Raw genomic sequence first — 19,346 nt, forward strand, 5'->3', positions numbered from 1 at the left:
CTAGTCATCACCTCTCCCCTCCCTACCGTCCTGTAGGATCCAGCATCTGGTCTACAGTCAGTTCCTCTAGTCATCACCTCTCCCCGACCCTACCGTCCTGTAGGATCCAGCATCTGGTCTACAGTCAGTTCCTCTAGTCATCACCTCTCCCTCCCTACCGTCCTGTAGGATCCAGCATCTGGTCTAGCGTCAGTTCCTCTAGTCATCACCTCTCCCTCCCTACCGTCCTGTAGGATCCAGCATCTGGTCTACAGTCAGTTCCTCTATTTAACATCTCTCCTCCCTACCGTCCTGTAGGATCCAGCATCTGGTCTACGGTCAGTTCCTCTAGTCATCATACTGTCTCTCCATCTCTCCCCTCCCTACCGTCCTGTAGGATCCAGTATCTGGTCTACGGTCAGTTCCTCTAGTCATCATACTGTCTCTCCATCTCTCCCCTCCCTACCGTCCTGTAGGATCCAGCATCTGGTCTACAGTCAGTTCCTCTAGTCATCACCTCTCCCCTCCCTACCGTCCTGTAGGATCCAGCATCTGGTCTACCGTCAGTTCCTCTAGTCATCACCTCTCCCCTCCCTACCGTCCTGTAGGATCCAGCATCTGGTCTAGCGTCAGTTCCTCTAGTCATCACCTCTCCCCTCCCTACCGTCCTGTAGGATCCAGCATCTGGTCTACAGTCAGTTCCTCTAGTCATCACCTCTCCCGACCCTACCGTCCTGTAGGATCCAGCATCTGGTCTACAGTCAGTTCCTCTAGTCATCACCTCTCCCCTCCCTACCGTCCTGTAGGATCCAGCATCTGGTCTAACGTTAGTTCCTCTAGTCATCACCTCTCCCCTCCCTACCGTCCTGTAGGATCCAGCATCTGGTCTACAGTCAGTTCCTCTATTTAACATCTCTCCCCTCCCTACCGTCCTGTAGGATCCAGCATCTGGTCTACGGTCAGTTCCTCTAGTCATCATACTGTCTCTCCATCTCTCCCCTCCCTACCGTCCTGTAGGATCCAGCATCTGGTCTACAGTCAGATCCTCTAGTCATCACCTCTCCCCTCCCTACTGTCCTGTAGGATCCAGCATCTGGTCTACCGTCAGTTCCTCTAGTCATCACCTCTCCCCTCCCTACCGTCCTGTAGGATCCAGCATCTGGTCTAAAGTCAGTTCCTCTAGTCATCACCTCTCCCCTCCCTACCGTCCTGTAGGATCCAGCATCTGGTCTACAGTCAGTTCCTCTATTTAACATCTCTCCCCTCCCTACCGTCCTGTAGGATCCAGCATCTGGTCTACAGTCAGTTCCTCTAGTCATCATATTGAATATTATATTATGGCAGTCAGTTATCCTACCCACTAATTATATTATATTAGTCACATCCTATACTATCCTACCCACTAATTATATTATATTAGTCACATCCTATACTATCCTACCCACTAATTATATTATATTAGTCACATCCTATACTATCCTACCCACTAATTATATTATATTAGTCACATCCTATACTATCCTACCCACTAATTATATTATATTAGTCACATCCTATACTATCCTACCCACTAATTATATTATATTAGTCACATCCTATACTATCCTACCCACTAATTATATTATATTAGTCACATCCTATACTATCCTACCCACTAATTATATTATATTAGTCACATCCTATACCATCCTACCCACTAATTATATTATATTAGTCACATCCTATACTATCCTACCCACTAATTATATTATATTAGTCACATCCTATACTATCCTACCCACTAATTATATTAGTCACATCCTATACTATCCTACCCACTAATTATATTATATTAGTCACATCCTATACTATCCTACCCACTAATTATATTATATTAGTCACATCCTATACTATCCTACCCACTAATTATATTATATTAGTCACATCCTATACTATCCTACCCACTAATTATATTATATTAGTCACATCCTATACTATCCTACCCACTAATTATATTATATTAGTCACATCCTATACCATCCTACCCACTAATTATATTATATGATTTTATACAAACCGAATTTGTCTACAGTCCTCCTATCTGACTGTGTTTTGGTCTACAGTCTGTCCTCCTATCTGACTGTGTCTGTCCTATCTGACTGTGTTTGGTCTACAGTCTGTCCTATCTGACTGTGTTTGGTTTACAGTCTGTCCTATCTGACTGTGTTTGGTCTACAGTCTGTCCTATCTGACTGTGTTTGGTCTACAGTCTGTCCTATCTGACTGTGTTTGGTCTACAGTCTGTCCTATCTGACTGTGTCTATCCTATCTGACTGTGTTTGGTCTACAGTCTGTCCTATCTGACTGTGTCTATCCTATCTGACTGTGTTTGGTCTACAGTCTGTCCTATCTGACTGTGTTTGGTCTACATTCAGTCCTATCTGACTGTGTTTGGTCTACAGTCTGTCCTATCTGACTGTGTTTTGGTCTACAGTCTGTCCTATCTGACTGTGTCTGTCCTATCTGACTGTGTTTGGTTTACAGTCTGTCCTATCTGACTGTGTTTTGGTCTCTAACTTCATCTATCCCCCCAGGTGGAGTCTAAGGCCAGTGCCCTGCTCATAACCGACGCCCTTGCTGGCCACGCCCACCAGCTACAGGTGAGAGCCCAGGACGAGATCAACCCAGACAGCCACTCTGTATACATCAGTCTCTATGTACATCAGTCTCTATGTACATCAGTCTCTATGTACATCAGTCTCTATATACACCAGTCTCTATATACACCAGTCTCTATATACACCAGTCTCTGTGTACATCAGTCTCTATATACATCAGTCTCTATATACATCAGTCACTATATACATCAGTCTCTATATATATCAGTATCTATATACATCAGTCTCTATATACATCAGTCTCTATATACATCAGTCACTATATACATCAGTCTCTATATACATCAGTATCTATATACATCAGTCTCTATATACATCAGTCTCTATATACATCAGTCTCTATATACATCAGTCTCTATATACATCAGTCACTATATACATCAGTCACTATATACATCAGTCTCTATGTACATCAGTCTCTATATACATCAGTCTGTGTACATCAGTCTCTATATACATCAGTCTCTGTGTACATCAGTCTCTGTGTACATCAGTCTCTATATACAGCAGTCTCTATGTACATCAGTCTCTATATACATCAGTCTCTATATACATCCGTCTCTATATACATCCGTCTCTATATACATCCGTCTCTATATACATCCGTCTCTATATACATCAGTCTCTATATACATCCGTCTCTATATACATCCGTCTCTATATACATCCGTCTCTATGTACATCCGTCTCTATGTACATCAGTCTCTATATACATCCGTCTCTATGTACATCAGTCTCTATGTACATCAGTCTCTATGTACATCAGTCTCTATGTACATCAGTCTCTATATACATCAGTCTCTATTTACACTACCGTTCAAAAGTTTGGGGTCACTTAGAAATGTCCTTGTTTTTGAAAGAAAAGCAAATATTTTGTCTATTAAAATAACATCAAATAGACGTTATTAATGTTGTAAATTACTATTGTAGCTGGAAACAGCAGATTTTTGATGGAATATCTACATAGACGAACAGAGGCCCATTATCAGCAACCATCCCTCCTGTGTTCCAATGGCACGTTGTGTTAGCTAATCCAAGTTTATCATTTTAAAAGGCTAATGGATCATTAGAAAACCCTTTAGCAGTTATGTTAGCACAGCTGAAAACTGTTTTGCTCATTAAAGAAGCAATAAAACTGGCCTTCTTTAGACTAGTTCAGTATCTGGAGCATCAGCATTTGTGGGTTCAATTGCAGGCTCAAAATGGCCAGAAACCTTTCCTCTGAAACTCGTCAGTCTGTTCTTGTTCTGAGAAATGAAGGCTATTCCATGTGAGAAATTGCCAAGAAACTGAAGATCTCGTACAACACTGTGTACTACTCCCTTCACAGAACAGCGCAAACTGGCTCTAACCAGAATAGAAAGAGGAGTGGGAGGCCCCGGTGCACAACTGAGCAAATCGACAAGTACTTTAAAGTGTCTAGTTTGAGAAACTGACACCTCACAAGTCCTCAACTGGCAGCTTCATTAAATAGTACCCGCCAAACCCCAGTCTCAACATCAACAGTGAAGATGCGACTCCGGGATGCTGGCCTTCTAGGCAGAGATGCAAAGAAAAAGCCATATCTCAGACTGACCAATGAAAAGATTAAGATGGGCAAAATAACACAGACACTGGACAGAGGATCTCTGCCTAGAAGGCCAGCATCCAGGAGTCACCGCCTCACTGTTGACGTTGAGACTGGTGTTTTGTGGGGACTATTTAATGATGCTGCCAGTTGAGGACTTGTCTGTTCTCTCTCTCCTGCTCTCTGTCTTCTGTCCCCTCTCTCTCCTGATCTCTGTCTTCTGTTCCCTCTCTCTCCTGATCTCTGTCTTCTGTTCCCTCTCTCTCCTGATCTCTGTCTTCTGTCCCCTCTCTCTCCTGATCTCTGTCTTCTGTTCTCTCTCTCTCCTGATCTGTCTTCTGTTCTCTCTCTCCTGCTCCCTGTCTTCTGTTCTCTTGAGACTGGTGTTTTGTGGGGACTATTTAATGATGCTGCCAGTTGAGGACTTGTCTGTTCTCTCTCTCCTGCTCTCTGTCTTCTGTTCCCTCTCTCTCCTGATCTCTGTCTTCTGTTCCCTCTCTCTCCTGATCTCTGTCTTCTGTCCCCTCTCTCTCCTGATCTCTGTCTTCTGTTCCCTCTCTCTCCTGATCTCTGTCTTCTGTTCTCTCTCTCCTGCTCCCTGTCTTCTGTTCTCTCTCTCTCCTGAACTCTGTCTTCTGTTCTCTCTCTCCTGCTCTCTGTCTTCTGTCCCCTCTCTCTCCTGATCTCTGTCTTCTGTTCCCTCTCTCTCCTGATCTCTGTCTTCTGTTCCCTCTCTCTCCTGATCTCTGTCTTCTGTCCCCTCTCTCTCCTGTTCTCTGTCTTCTGTTCTCTCTCTCTCCTGATCTCTGTCTTCTGTTCTCTCTCTCCTGCTCCCTGTCTTCTGTTCTCTCTCTCTCTCTCCTGAACTCTGTCTTCTGTTCTCTCTCTCCTGCTCTCTCTCCTCTGCTCTCTCTCCTCTAGATTCGGAGGATGATGGTGATAGTCTGGGAGTGGTGATATTTCTGTCCCTGTTTGCTGTCATCATCATTGTCTTGTTGTCTTCTCTATTTGTCCTCATGTGGTGAGATATGTCCTCCTGCATGTCTACATCAGTTTACTATGTTCTCTAACAACTGAATTGAACAATTCCTTCATCTTGAAATATCTTATGTTTGTTGTCTAGGGTGAGGCAATGGAGACGGGACAATGTGACACAACAGGAACTGACCTCAATGTTGAAGATGAAGTCCTGCATATCTGAAGTGAGTCGGACCCCTATCAATGTCACTACATGTTGTTACAGACCCTCTCTACTCTATGGCTTTTGTGACTCAGAGCCCTGCTGTAGTGTAATATGGCTCTGTACTAAGGTGGTATTCTACTGTTCTACAACTGAGTTACCCTGATGGCAGGACAGGTTTATTAGCCTGGATAATGTCTAGGTTGTTCTAGAACAGGACAGGTTTATTAGCCTGGATAATGTCTAGGTTGTTCTAGAACAGGACAGGTTTATTAGCCTAGATAATGCTGAATAATGTCTAGGTTGTTCTACATCAGGACAGGTTTATTAGCCTGGATAATGTCTAGGTTGTTCTGTATCAGGACAGGTTTATTAGCCTGGATAATGTCTAGGTTGTTCTGTATCAGGACAGGTTTATTAGCCTGGATAATGTCTAGGTTGTTCTGTATCAGGACAGGTTTATTAGCCTGGATAATGTCTAGGTTGTTCTGTATCAGGACAGGTTTATTAGCCTGGATAATGTCTAGGTTGTTTTGTATATCAGTACAGGTTTATTAGGCTGGATAATGTCTAGGTTGTTCTAGAACAGGACAGGTTTATTAGCCTGGATAATGCTTAGGTTGTTCTAGAACAGGACAGGTTTATTAGCCTGGATAATGTCTAGGTTGTTCTAGAACAGGACCGGTTTATTAGCCTGGATAATGCTGCACAATGTCTAGGTTGTTCTAGAACAGGACAGGTTTATTGGCCTGGATAATGCTGAATAATGGCTAGGCTGTTCTAGAACAGGACAGGTTTATTAGCCTGGATAATGTATAGTTTGTTCTATATCAGGATTGGTTTATTAGCCTGGATAATGTCTAGGTTGTTCTATATGAGGACAGGTTTATTAGCCTAGATAATGCTGAATAGTGTCTAGGTTGTTCTATATCAGGACAGGTTTATTAGGCTGGATAATGCTGCATAATGTCTAGGTTGTTCTAGAACAGGACAGTGTTTATTAGCCTGGATAATGTCTAGGTTGTTCTAGAACAGGACAGTGTTTATTAGCCTGGATAATGACTAGGTTGTTTTAGAACAGGACAGGTTTATTAGCCTGGATAATGCTGCATAATGTCTAGGTTGTTCTAGAACAGGACATGTTTATTAGCCTGGATAATGCTGCATAATGTCTAGGTTGTTCTAGAACAGGACATGTTTATTAGGCTGGATAATGCTGCATAATGTCTAGGTTGTTCTAGAACAGGACAGTGTTTATTAGCCTGGATAATGTCTAGGTTGTTCTAGAACAGGACATGTTTATCAGCCTGGATAATGTCTAGGGTTGTTCTATATGAGGACAGGGGGTTGTTGTCTCTGGCTGAAATAGTGAAACAGTAGAAGTTGAGTTTTCCTGTGCAGTCCAATATGCTGCATAGTCAAACAGAACCAGCAGTGAGTGAACTACAGCAGGGATCAACTCAACAACAATATAAACACAACATGTAAAGTGTTGATCCCATGTTTCACGAGCTGAAATTAAAGAACCCAGAAATCTTCCACACACAAAAAAAAGTATTTCCCTCAAATTCTGTGAACAAATGTGTTTACACCTCTATTCGTGAGCGTTTCTCCAAGATAATACATCCAGCTGACAGGTATATCAAGAAGGTGGTTAAACAGCATGGTCATTACACAGGTGTAACTTGTGCTGGGGATAATAAAAGGCCACTAAAATGTGCAGTTTTGTCACACAACACAATGCCACAGATCTCTCAAGTTTTGAGGGAGCGTACAATTGGCATTGTGTTGTCTGACAAAACTGCACATTTGAGTGGCCTTTTATTATTTTAAATAAAGATAGAATGTTTCTAAACACATCTACATACATGTGGATGCTACTGTGACTACAGCTAGTCCTGGAGTAATCCTGAATAATAATGAGTCAGATGGTTAGACTGTTACTATAAACCAGTAACTCTGTAGTATCACTTTTACTACAACTGTGAGCAGCCATTGTTTTGACTATAACCTTAACTATGAGGTGATTTCTGTGTTGTTCCTCTTTTCCTCCTCTCTTCTCTCCTCCTCTCTTCTCTCCTCCTCTCTTCTCTCCTCCTCTTTCCTCTCCTCCTCTCTTCTCTCCTCCACTCTTCTCTCCTCTCCTCCTCTCTTCTCTTCTCTCCTCCTCTCTTCTCTTCTCTCCTCCTCTCTCCTCTTCGCTCCTCCTCTCTCCTCCTCTCTTCTCATCTCCTCTTCTCCTCTCTTCCTTTCTTCTCTTCTCTCCTCCTCTCTTCTCTTCTCTCCTCCTCTCTTCTCCTCTCCTCTTCTCTCCTCTCTCCTCTCCTCCTGTCTTCTCCTCTCCTTTCCTCTTCTCTTCTTTCCTCCTCCTCTTCTCTCCTCCTCTCTCCTCTCCTCCTCTCTCCTCTCCTCCTCTCTCCTCTCCTCCTCTCTTCTCTTCTCTCCTCCTCTCTTCTCTTCTCTTCTCTCCTCTCCTCCTCTCTTCTCTTCTCTCCTCCTCTCATCTCCTCTTCTCCTCTCTTGCTTTCTTCTCTCCTCCTCCTCTCTTCTCTTCTCTCCCCCTCTCTTCTCCTCTCCTCTTCTCTTCTCTCCTCTCTTCTCTCCTCCTGTCTTCTCCTCTCCTTTCCTCCTCTCTTCTTTCCTCCTCCTCTCCTCTCCTCCTCTCTTCTTTCCTCCTCTTCTCTCCTTCTGTCTTCTCTCCTCCTCTCTCTTCTCTCCTCCTTCTCCTCCTCCTTCCTCTCCTGTTCTCTGCAACTTAACTTCCCTCCTCCATCTCCTCCTCCTCCCTTCTCTCCTCAGCCTAGGTTGGCCCCTCCTCTCCACCAGGCCATACCTCTACCAGCTGTCTGCAGCGTCCACAACACACTACCCACAACCTACCAGGAGACTCATCACGCTACCCACAACCTACCAGGAGACTCACCACGCTACCCACAACCTACCAGGAGACTCATCACGCTACCCACAACCTACCAGGAGACTCACCACGCTACCCACAACCTACCAGGAGACTCACCACGCTGCCAACAACCCATCTGGAGTGAGTGCTTGGCCTGGTCGCTGCCTGCCGATAGACAGACATGATGGACCGACTGACTGACTCCTCCCACTGGAGTTCAACCTCTTCTGATTGGCTGTGGGCCTCAGTGACAGTACGGCACCAGTAAACATGAAGTCAAAGGAAGGAGGGATTAGTATCTGTCTGTCTCCTCCCCTGCCTGACTGACTGACTCCTCCCACTGGAGTTCAACCTCTTCTGATTGGCTGTGGGCCTCAGCACCTGTAAACATGAAGTCAAAGGAAGGAGGGATTAGTGTCTCTCTCCTCCCCTGCCTGACTGACTGAACACATTGTATTCCTGATGATGGTCCTTTATGACTAATGGAATGCTGAAAGAGGAGAAGAATAAACAGAGTTTTACAAAGGCATTACCGATATATAGACTGGTTGGCAATATAGACAGGTTATAAACAGGTTATAAACAGGTTATAAAGAGGTTATAGACAGGTTGGCATTCTCTTAACTTCAGCAGAAAAAGAGAAGGAACACTGCAAGGCTACTGCTATTGGTCAGTGGTTGAGAAAGAGTCCTGTCATTTCCATGCTGACCAGTCACAGACAGTGTCAGGACGATGTCATATCTTAATGTGTGTATGTGGGTAGCTTGAGGTTACATTGGTCTGGGAACAGTTATCCTATCTCCCGACCCCCACCAGAAGTGATGTGGCCCCACCTGGGAAAGAGGACCTGATGTAGTAACTGTCACCATCACCCATTATGAGAGGTCTCTACCACTTCAGATACAACCAGCATGACATCAGTTCTCCTCCGTCCCATTTCCCAACATCCCACAGCGTTATTCTGCTCTACATGACAGTGATAGTGATGTTATTTGTTGGTTCTTTACATCGCTGGTTAGTCATGGGAAACACAAGGTGTCTTTACATAAAGGAGTTAAAGCCTCGCTGGGTGTCTTTGAGGACTGCAAGGTTCTCTCCAGCTAGTACCATGGATCCTTTTGAAGCTTCTTCTGTCTTAACCAACAGAGTTAAAGCCTCGCTGGGTGTCTTTGAGGACTGCAAGGTTCTCTCCAGCTAGTACCATGGATCCTGTTGAAGCTTCTTCTGTCTTAACCAACAGAGTTAAAGCCTCGCAGTCCTCAAAGACACCCAGCGAGGTTCTCTCCAGCTAGTACCTATGCATGGATCCTGTTGAAGCTTCTTCTGTCTTAACCAACATAGTTAAATGTAGTTCATGTATATATTCTGTTGTTTTTAAAAGGCTGTTCCACTGTGCACCAGTCCCCAGTCAATGATATGAAGCTCTAATGCACTAGATGTCCCATCTATGTGTTTATTCCTATGCATCCCAATTGGCACCCTGTGCCCTAAATACAGTGAGCTCTAAAAGAAATGATATGAAGCTCTAATGCACTAGATGTCCCATCTATGTGTTTATTCCTATGCATCCCAATTGGCACCCTGTGCCCTAAATACAGTGAGCTCTAAAAGAAATGATATGAAGCTCTAATGCACTAGATGTCCCATCTATGTGTTTATTCCTATGCATCCCAATTGGCACCCTGTGCCCTAAATACAGTGGTTTCTAAAAGAAATGATATGAAGCTCTAATGCACTAGATGTCCCATCTATGTGTTTATTCCTATGCATCCCAATTGGCACCCTGTGCCCTAAATACAGTGGTCTCTAAAAGAAATGATATGAAGCTCTAATGCACTAGATGTCCCATCTATGTGTTTATTCCTATGCATCCCAATTGGCACCCTGTGCCCTAAATACAGTGGTCTCTAAAAGAAATGATATGAAGCTCTAATGCACTAGATGTCCCATCTATGTGTTTATTCCTATGCATCCCAATTGGCACCCTGTGCCCTAAATACAGTGAGCTCTAAAAGAAATGATATGAAGCTCTAATGCACTAGATGTCCCATCTATGTGTTTATTCCTATGCATCCCAATTGGCACCCTGTGCCCTAAATACAGTGAGCTCTAAAAGAAATGATATGAAGCTCTAATGCACTAGATGTCCCATCTATGTGTTTATTCCTATGCATCCCAATTGGCACCCTGTGCCCTAAATACAGTGGTTTCTAAAAGAAATGATATGAAGCTCTAATGCACTAGATGTCCCATCTATGTGTTTATTCCTATGCATCCCAATTGGCACCCTGTGCCCTAAATACAGTGAGCTCTAAAAGAAATGATATGAAGCTCTAATGCACTAGATGTCCCATCTATGTGTTTGTTCCTATGCATCCCAATTGGCACCCTGTGCCCTAAATACAGTGAGCTTCTAAAAGAAATGATATGAAGCTCTAATGCACTAGATGTCCCATCTATGTGTTTATTCCTATGCATCCCAATTGGCACCCTGTGCCCTAAATACAGTGAGCTCTAAAAGAAATGATATGAAGCTCTAATGCACTAGATGTCCCATCTATGTGTTTATTCCTATGCATCCCAATTGGCACCCTGTGCCCTAAATACAGTGAGCTCTAAAAGAAATGATATGAAGCTCTAATGCACTAGATGTCCCATCTATGTGTTTATTCCTATGCATCCCAATTGGCACCCTGTGCCCTAAATACAGTGAGCTCTAAAAGAAATGATATGAAGCTCTAATGCACTAGATGTCCCATCTATGTGTTTGTTCCTATGCATCCCAATTGGCACCCTGTGCCCTAAATACAGTGAGCTCTAAAAGAAATGATATGAAGCTCTAATGCACTAGATGTCCCATCTATATGTTTATTCCAATGCATCCCAATTGGCACCCTGTGCCCTAAATACAGTGAGCTCTAAAAGAAATGATATGAAGCTCTAATGCACTAGATGTCCCATCTATATGTTTATTCCTATGCATCCCAATTGGCACCCTGTGCCCTAAATACAGTGAGCTCTAAAAGAAATGATATGAAGCTCTAATGCACTAGATGTCCCATCTATATGTTTATTCCAATGCATCCCAATTGGCACCCTGTGCCCTAAATACAGTGGTTTCTAAAAGAAATGATATGAAGCTCTAATGCACTAGATGTCCCATCTATGTGTTTATTCCTATGCATCCCAATTGGCACCCTGTGCCCTAAATACAGTGAGCTCTAAAAGAAATGATATGAAGCTCTAATGCACTAGATGTCCCATCTATGTGTTTATTCCTATGCATCCCAATTGGCACCCTGTGCCCTAAATACAGTGGTTTCTAAAAGAAATGATATGAAGCTCTAATGCACTAGATGTCCCATCTATGTGTTTATTCCTATGCATCCCAATTGGCACCCTGTGCCCTAAATACAGTGAGCTCTAAAAGAAATGATATGAAGCTCTAATGCACTAGATGTCCCATCTATGTGTTTATTCCTATGCATCCCAATTGGCACCCTGTGCCCTAAATACAGTGGTTTCTAAAAGAAATGATATGAAGCTCTAATGCACTAGATGTCCCATCTATGTGTTTATTCCTATGCATCCCAATTGGCACCCTGTGCCCTAAATACAGTGGTTTCTAAAAGAAATGATATGAAGCTCTAATGCACTAGATGTCCCATCTATGTGTTTATTCCTATGCATCCCAATTGGCACCCTGTGCCCTAAATACAGTGGTTTCTAAAAGAAATGATATGAAGCTCTAATGCACTAGATGTCCCATCTATATGTTTATTCCTATGCATCCCAATTGGCACCCTGTGCCCTAAATACAGTGGTTTCTAAAAGAAATGATATGAAGCTCTAATGCACTAGATGTCCCATCTATGTGTTTATTCCTATGCATCCCAATTGGCACCCTGTGCCCTAAATACAGTGAGCTCTAAAAGAAATGATATGAAGCTCTAATGCACTAGATGTCCCATCTATGTGTTTATTCCTATGCATCCCAATTGGCACCCTGTGCCCTAAATACAGTGAGCTCTAAAAGAAATGATATGAAGCTCTAATGCACTAGATGTCCCATCTATGTGTTTATTCCTATGCATCCCAATTGGCACCCTGTGCCCTAAATACAGTGAGCTCTAAAAGAAATGATATGAAGCTCTAATGCACTAGATGTCCCATCTATGTGTTTATTCCTATGCATCCCAATTGGCACCCTGTGCCCTAAATACAGTGGTTTCTAAAAGAAATGATATGAAGCTCTAATGCACTAGATGTCCCATCTATGTGTTTGTTCCTATGCATCCCAATTGGCACCCTGTGCCCTAAATACAGTGGTTTCTAAAAGAAATGATATGAAGCTCTAATGCACTAGATGTCCCATCTATGTGTTTATTCCTATGCATCCCAATTGGCACCCTGTGCCCTAAATACAGTAAAAGAAATGGGACAGTGACATGTTTATTGTTGGATGCATTTGCTGTTAGTTCTGGTTGTTTTTTATATCATTTAATAATGAATGGTAAATCATGCATTGTGTCATTTTGGAGTGGCCTTTTATTATAAATAAAGATAGAATGTTTCTAAACACTTCTACATACATGTGGATGCTGCTGTGACTACAGCGAGTCCTGGAGTAATCCTGAATAATAATGAGTCAGATGGTTAGACTGTTACTATAAACCAGTAACTCTGTAGTATCACTTTTACTACAACTGTGAGCAGCCATTGTTTTGACTATAACCTTAACTATGAGGTGATTTCTGTGTTGTTCCTCTTTTCCTCCTCTCTTCTCTACTCCTCTTCTCTTCTCTCTTCTCTCCTCCACTCTTCTCTCCTTTACTCCGAGTCCTGGAGTAATCCTGAATAATAATGAGTCAGATGGTTAGACACAATATCATACTTTTTTTTTTTATTGTGAGAGAATGTCTATCCAAGTTGTTCTCAGAGGAAGTCAACAATTTCCATAACATACTGAATCCTGCAGCTGTCACCATTCAGTTCCCATAACATACTGAATCCTACAGCTGTCACCATTCAGTTCCCATAACATACTGAATCCTACAGCTGTCACCATTCAGTTCCCATAACATACTGAATCCTACAGCTGTCACCATTCAGTTCCCATAACATACTGAATCCTACAGCTGTCACCATTCAGTTCCCATAACATACTGAATCCTACAGCTGTCACCATTCAGTTCCCAAAACATACTGAATCCTACAGCTGTCACCATTCAGTTCCCATAACATACTGAATCCTACAGCTGTCACCATTCAGTTCCCATAACATACTGAATCCTACAGCTGCCACCATTCAGTTCCCATAACATACTGAATCCTACAGCTGTCACCATTCAGTTCCCATAACATACTGAATCCTACAGCTGCCACCATTCAGTTCCCATAACATACTGAATCCTACAGCTGTCACCATTCAGTTCCCATAACATACTGAACCCTACAGCTGTCACCATTCAGTTTCCTTAACATAATGAATCCTACAGCTGTCACCATTCAGTTCCCATAACATACTGGATCCTACAGCTGTCACCATTCAGTTCCCATAACATACTGAATCCTACAGCTGTCACCATTCAGTTCCCATAACATACTGAATCCTACAGCTGTCACCATTCAGTTCCCATAACATACTGAATCCTACAGCTGTCACCATTCAGTTCCCATAACATACTGAATCCTACAGCTGTCACCATTCAGTTTCCTTAACATAATGAATCCTACAGCTGTCACCATTCAGTTCCCATAACATACTGGATCCTACAGCTGTCACCATTCAGTTCCCATAACATACTGAATCCTACAGCTGTCACCATTCAGTTCCCATAACATACTGAATCCTACAGCTGTCACCATTCAGTTCCCATAACATACTGAATCCTACAGCTGTCACCATTCAGTTCCCATAACATACTGAATCCTACAGCTGTCACCATTCAGTTTGAGCATCAGAGCCGGTAGTATGATTCAAACACCCTGCTACATCTCCAACACCCTGCTACATCTCCAACACCCTGCTAGAGCTCCAACACCCTGCTACATCTCCAACACCCTGCTAGAGCTCCACAACACCCTGCTACAGCTCCACAACACCCTGCTACAGTTCCAACACCCTGCTAGAGCTCCAACACCCTGCTACAGCTCCACAACACCCTGCTAGAGCTCCAACACCCTGCTAGAGCTCCACAACACCCTGCTAGAGCTCCAACACCCTGCTACAGCTCCACAACACCCTGCTAGAGCTCCAACACCCTGCTACAGCTCCACAACACCCTGCTAGAGCTCCAACACCCTGCTACAGCTCCACAACACCCTGCTACAGCTCCAACACCCTGCTAGAGCTCCAACACCCTGCTACATCTCCAACACCCTGCTACAGCTCCAACACCCTGCTACAGCTCCAACACCCTGCTACAGCTCCAACACCCTGCTACATCTCCAATACCCTGCTACATCTCCAACACCCTGCTACATCTCCAACACCCTGCTACATCTCCAACACCCTGCTACAGCTCCAATACCCTGCTACAGCTCCAACACCCTGCTACATCTCCAACACCCTGCTACATCTCCAACACCCTGCTACATCTCCAACACCCTGCTACAGCTGAATGGTGACAACTGAATCCAACACCCTGCTAGAGCTCCAACACCCTGCTAGAGCTCCAACACCCTGCTACATCTCCAACACCCTGCTAGAGCTCCAACACCCTGCTAGAGCTCCAACACCCTGCTACATCTCCAACACCCTGCTACATCTCCAATACCCTGCTACATCTCCAACACCCTGCTACATCTCCAATACCCTGCTACATCTCCAACACCCTGCTACATCTCCAATACCCTGCTACATCTCCAACACCCTGCTACATCTCCAATACCCTGCTACATCTCCAACACCCTGCTACAGCTCCAACACCCTGCTACATCTCCAACACCCTGCTACATCTCCAATACCCTGCTACATCTCCAACACCCTGCTACAGCTCCAACACCCTGCTACAGCTCCAACACCCTGCTAGAGCTCCAACACCCTGCTAGAGCTCCAACACCCTGCTAGAGCTCCAACACCCTGCTAGAGCTCCAACACCCTGCTAGAGCTCCAACACCCTGCTACATCTCCAACACCCTGCTACAGCTCCAACACCCTGCTACAGCTCCAACACCCTGCTACATCTCCAACACCCTGCTACATCTCCAACACCCTGCTACATCTCCAACACCCTGCTACAGCTCCAATACCCTGCTACAGCTCCACAACACCCTGCTACATCTCCAACACCCTGCTACATCTCCAACACCCTGCTACATCTCCAACACCCTGCTACATCTCCAACACCCTGCTACATCTCCAACACCTTGCTACAGCTCCAACACCCTGCTACAGCTCCAATACCCTGCTACATCTCCAACACCCTGCTACATCTCCAACACCTTGCTACAGCTCCAACACCCTGCTAGAGCTCCAACACCCTGCTAGAGCTCCAACACCCTGCTAGAGCTCCAACACCCTGCTACAGCTCCAACACCCTGCCACAGCACCAACACCCTGCTACAGCTCCAAGGTCCACAGAGACACATTACCCAACACACCCAGTATTTTGGGAAAATAATGGTTTAATCCAGTCTCTTTTTAACATAAGATAGCAATATGAAAAGAAATGATTTAAAACATAAAATAGTTACAAATGCAATAAATAATATTTTAACAAATCAAATGCAAAAATTAATATTGCATTAGTACACATTGTAAAAACCAGCTGCGATCATTTCAGTTGATCCAGAAAGACAATGGACATGGTAGATATTTTACCATTATGCTGTTCTCTAAGACAATGTGTAGGCCTGCTTGTCCTTACACATGGTAAATATATACATCCTGTTTGTCCTTACACATGGTAAACATATTCATCCTGTTTGTCCTTACACATGGTAAATATATTCATCCTGCTTGTCCTTACACATGGTAAACATATTCATCCTGCTTGTCCTTACACATGGTAAACATATTCATCCTGCTTGTCCTTACACATGGTAAACATATTCATCCTGCTTGTCCTTACACATGGTAAACATATTCATCCTGCTTGTCCTTACACATGATAAACATATTCATCCTGCTTGTCCTTACACATGGTAAACATATTCATCCTGCTTGTCCTTACACATGGTAAACATATTCATCCTGCTTGTCCTTACACATGGTAAACATATTCATCCTGCTTGTCCTTACACATGGTAAACATATTCATCCTGCTTGTCCTTACACATGGTAAACATATTCATCCTGCTTGTCCTTACACATGGTAAACATATTCATCCTGCTTGTCCTTACACATGGTAAACATATTCATCCTGCTTGTCCTTACACATGGTAAACATATTCATCCTGCTTGTCCTTACACATGGTAAACATATTCATCCTGCTTGTCACATGGTAAACAATTCATCCTGCTTGTCCTTACACATATAAACATATTCATCCTGCTTGTCCTTACACATGGTAAACATATTCATCCTGCTTGTCCTTACACATGGTAAACATATTCATCCTGCTTGTCCTTACACATGGTAAACATATTCATCCTGCTTGTCCTTACACATGGTAAACATATTCATCCTGCTTGTCCTTACACATGGTAAACATATTCATCCTGCTTGTCCTTACACATGGTAAACATATTCATCCTGCTTGTCCTTACACATGGTAAACATATTCATCCTGCTTGTCCTTACACATGGTAAACATATTCATCCTGCTTGTCCTTACACATGGTAAACATATTCATCCTGCTTGTCCTTACACATGGTAAACATATTCATCCTGCTTGTCCTTACACATGGTAAACATATTCATCCTGCTTGTCCTTACACATGGTAAACATATTCATCCTGCTTGTCCTTACACATGGTAAACATATTCATCCTGCTTGTCCTTACACATGGTAAACATATTCATCCTGCTTGTCCTTACACATGGTAAACATATTCATCCTGCTTGTCCTTACACATGGTAAACATATTCATCCTGCTTGTCCTTACACATGGTAAACATATTCATCCTGCTTGTCCTTACACATGGTAAACATATTCATCCTGCTTGTCCTTACACATGGTAAACATATTCATCCTGCTTGTCCTTACACATGGTAAACATATTCATCCTGCTTGTCCTTACACATGGTAAACATATTCATCCTGCTTGTCCTTACACATGGTAAACATATTCATCCTGCTTGTCCTTACACATGGTAAACATATTCATCCTGCTTGTCCTTACACATGGTAAACATATTCATCCTGCTTGTCCTTACACATGGTAAACATATTCATCCTGCTTGTCCTTACACATGGTAAACATATTCATCCTGCTTGTCCTTACACATGGTAAACATATTCATCCTGCTTGTCCTTACACATGGTAAACATATTCATCCTGCTTGTCCTTACACATGGTAAACATATTCATCCTGCTTGTCCTTACACCTGCTTGTCCTTATGGTAAACATATTCATCCTGCTTGTCCTTACACATGGTAAACATATTCATCCTGCTTGTCCTTACACATGGTAAACATATTCATCCTGCTTGTCCTTACACATGGTAAACATATTCATCCTGCTTGTCCTTACACATGGTAAACATATTCATCCTGCTTGTCCTTACACATGGTAAACATATTCATCCTGCTTGTCCTTACACATGGTAAACATATTCATCCTGCTTGTCCTACACATGGTAAACATATTCATCCTGCTTGTAAACTATTCATGGCACTAATGGTAAACATATTCATCCTGCTTGTCCTTACACATGGTAAACATATTCATCCTGCTTGTCCTTACACATGGTAAACATATTCATCCTGCTTGTCCTTACACATGGTAAACATATTCATCCTGCTTGTCCTTACACATGGTAAACATATTCATCCTGCTTGTCCTTACACATGGTAAACATATTCATCCTGCTTGTCCTTACACATGGTAAACATATTCATCCTGCTTGTCCTTACACATGGTAAACATATTCATCCTGCTTGTCCTTACACATGGTAAACATATTCATCCTGCTTGTCCTTACACATGGTAAACATATTCATCCTGCTTGTCCTTACACATGGTAAACATATTCATCCTGCTTGTCCTGCTTGTCACATGGTAAACATATTCATCCTGCTTGTCCTTACACATGGTAAACATATTCATCCTGCTTGTCCTTACACATGGTAAACATATTCATCCTGCTTGTCCTTACACATGGTAAACATATTCATCCTGCTTGTCCTTACACATGGTAAACATATTCATCCTGCTTGTCCTGGTAAACACATGGTAAACATATTCATCCTGCTTGTCCTTACACATGGTAAACATATTCATCCTGCTTGTCCTTACACATGGTAAACATATTCATCCTGCTTGTCGTTACACATGGTAAACATATTCATCCTGCTTGTCCTTACACATGGTAAACATATTCATCCTGCTTGTCCTTACACATGGTAAACATATTCATCCTGCTTGTCCTTACACATGGTAAACATATTCATCCTGCTTGTCCTTACACATGGTAAACATATTCATCCTGCTTGTCCTTACACATGGTAAACATATTCATCCTGCTTGTCCTTACACATGGTAAACATATTCATCCTGCTTGTCCTTACACATGGTAAACATATTCATCCTGCTTGTCCTTACACATGGTAAACATATTCATCCTGCTTGTCCTTACACATGGTAAATATATACATCCTGCATGGTAAACATATTCATCCTGCTTGTCCTTACACATGGTAAACATATTCATCCTGCTTGTCCTTACACATGGTAAATATATACATCCTGCTTGTCCTACACATGGTAAATATATACATCCTGCTTGTCCTACACATGGTAAATATATACATCCTGCATGGTAAACATATTCATCCTGCTTGTCCTTACACATGGTAAACATATTCATCCTGCTTGTCCTTACACATGGCGAATACATTCAACTCGACTCATTGATGCCCCCTGCAGGTCAGGGCTGCAGCACTTCCCCCAT

This window comes from Oncorhynchus nerka, linkage group LG4 (assembly GCF_034236695.1).
Source record: "Oncorhynchus nerka isolate Pitt River linkage group LG4, Oner_Uvic_2.0, whole genome shotgun sequence".
NCBI lineage: Eukaryota > Metazoa > Chordata > Actinopteri > Salmoniformes > Salmonidae > Oncorhynchus > Oncorhynchus nerka.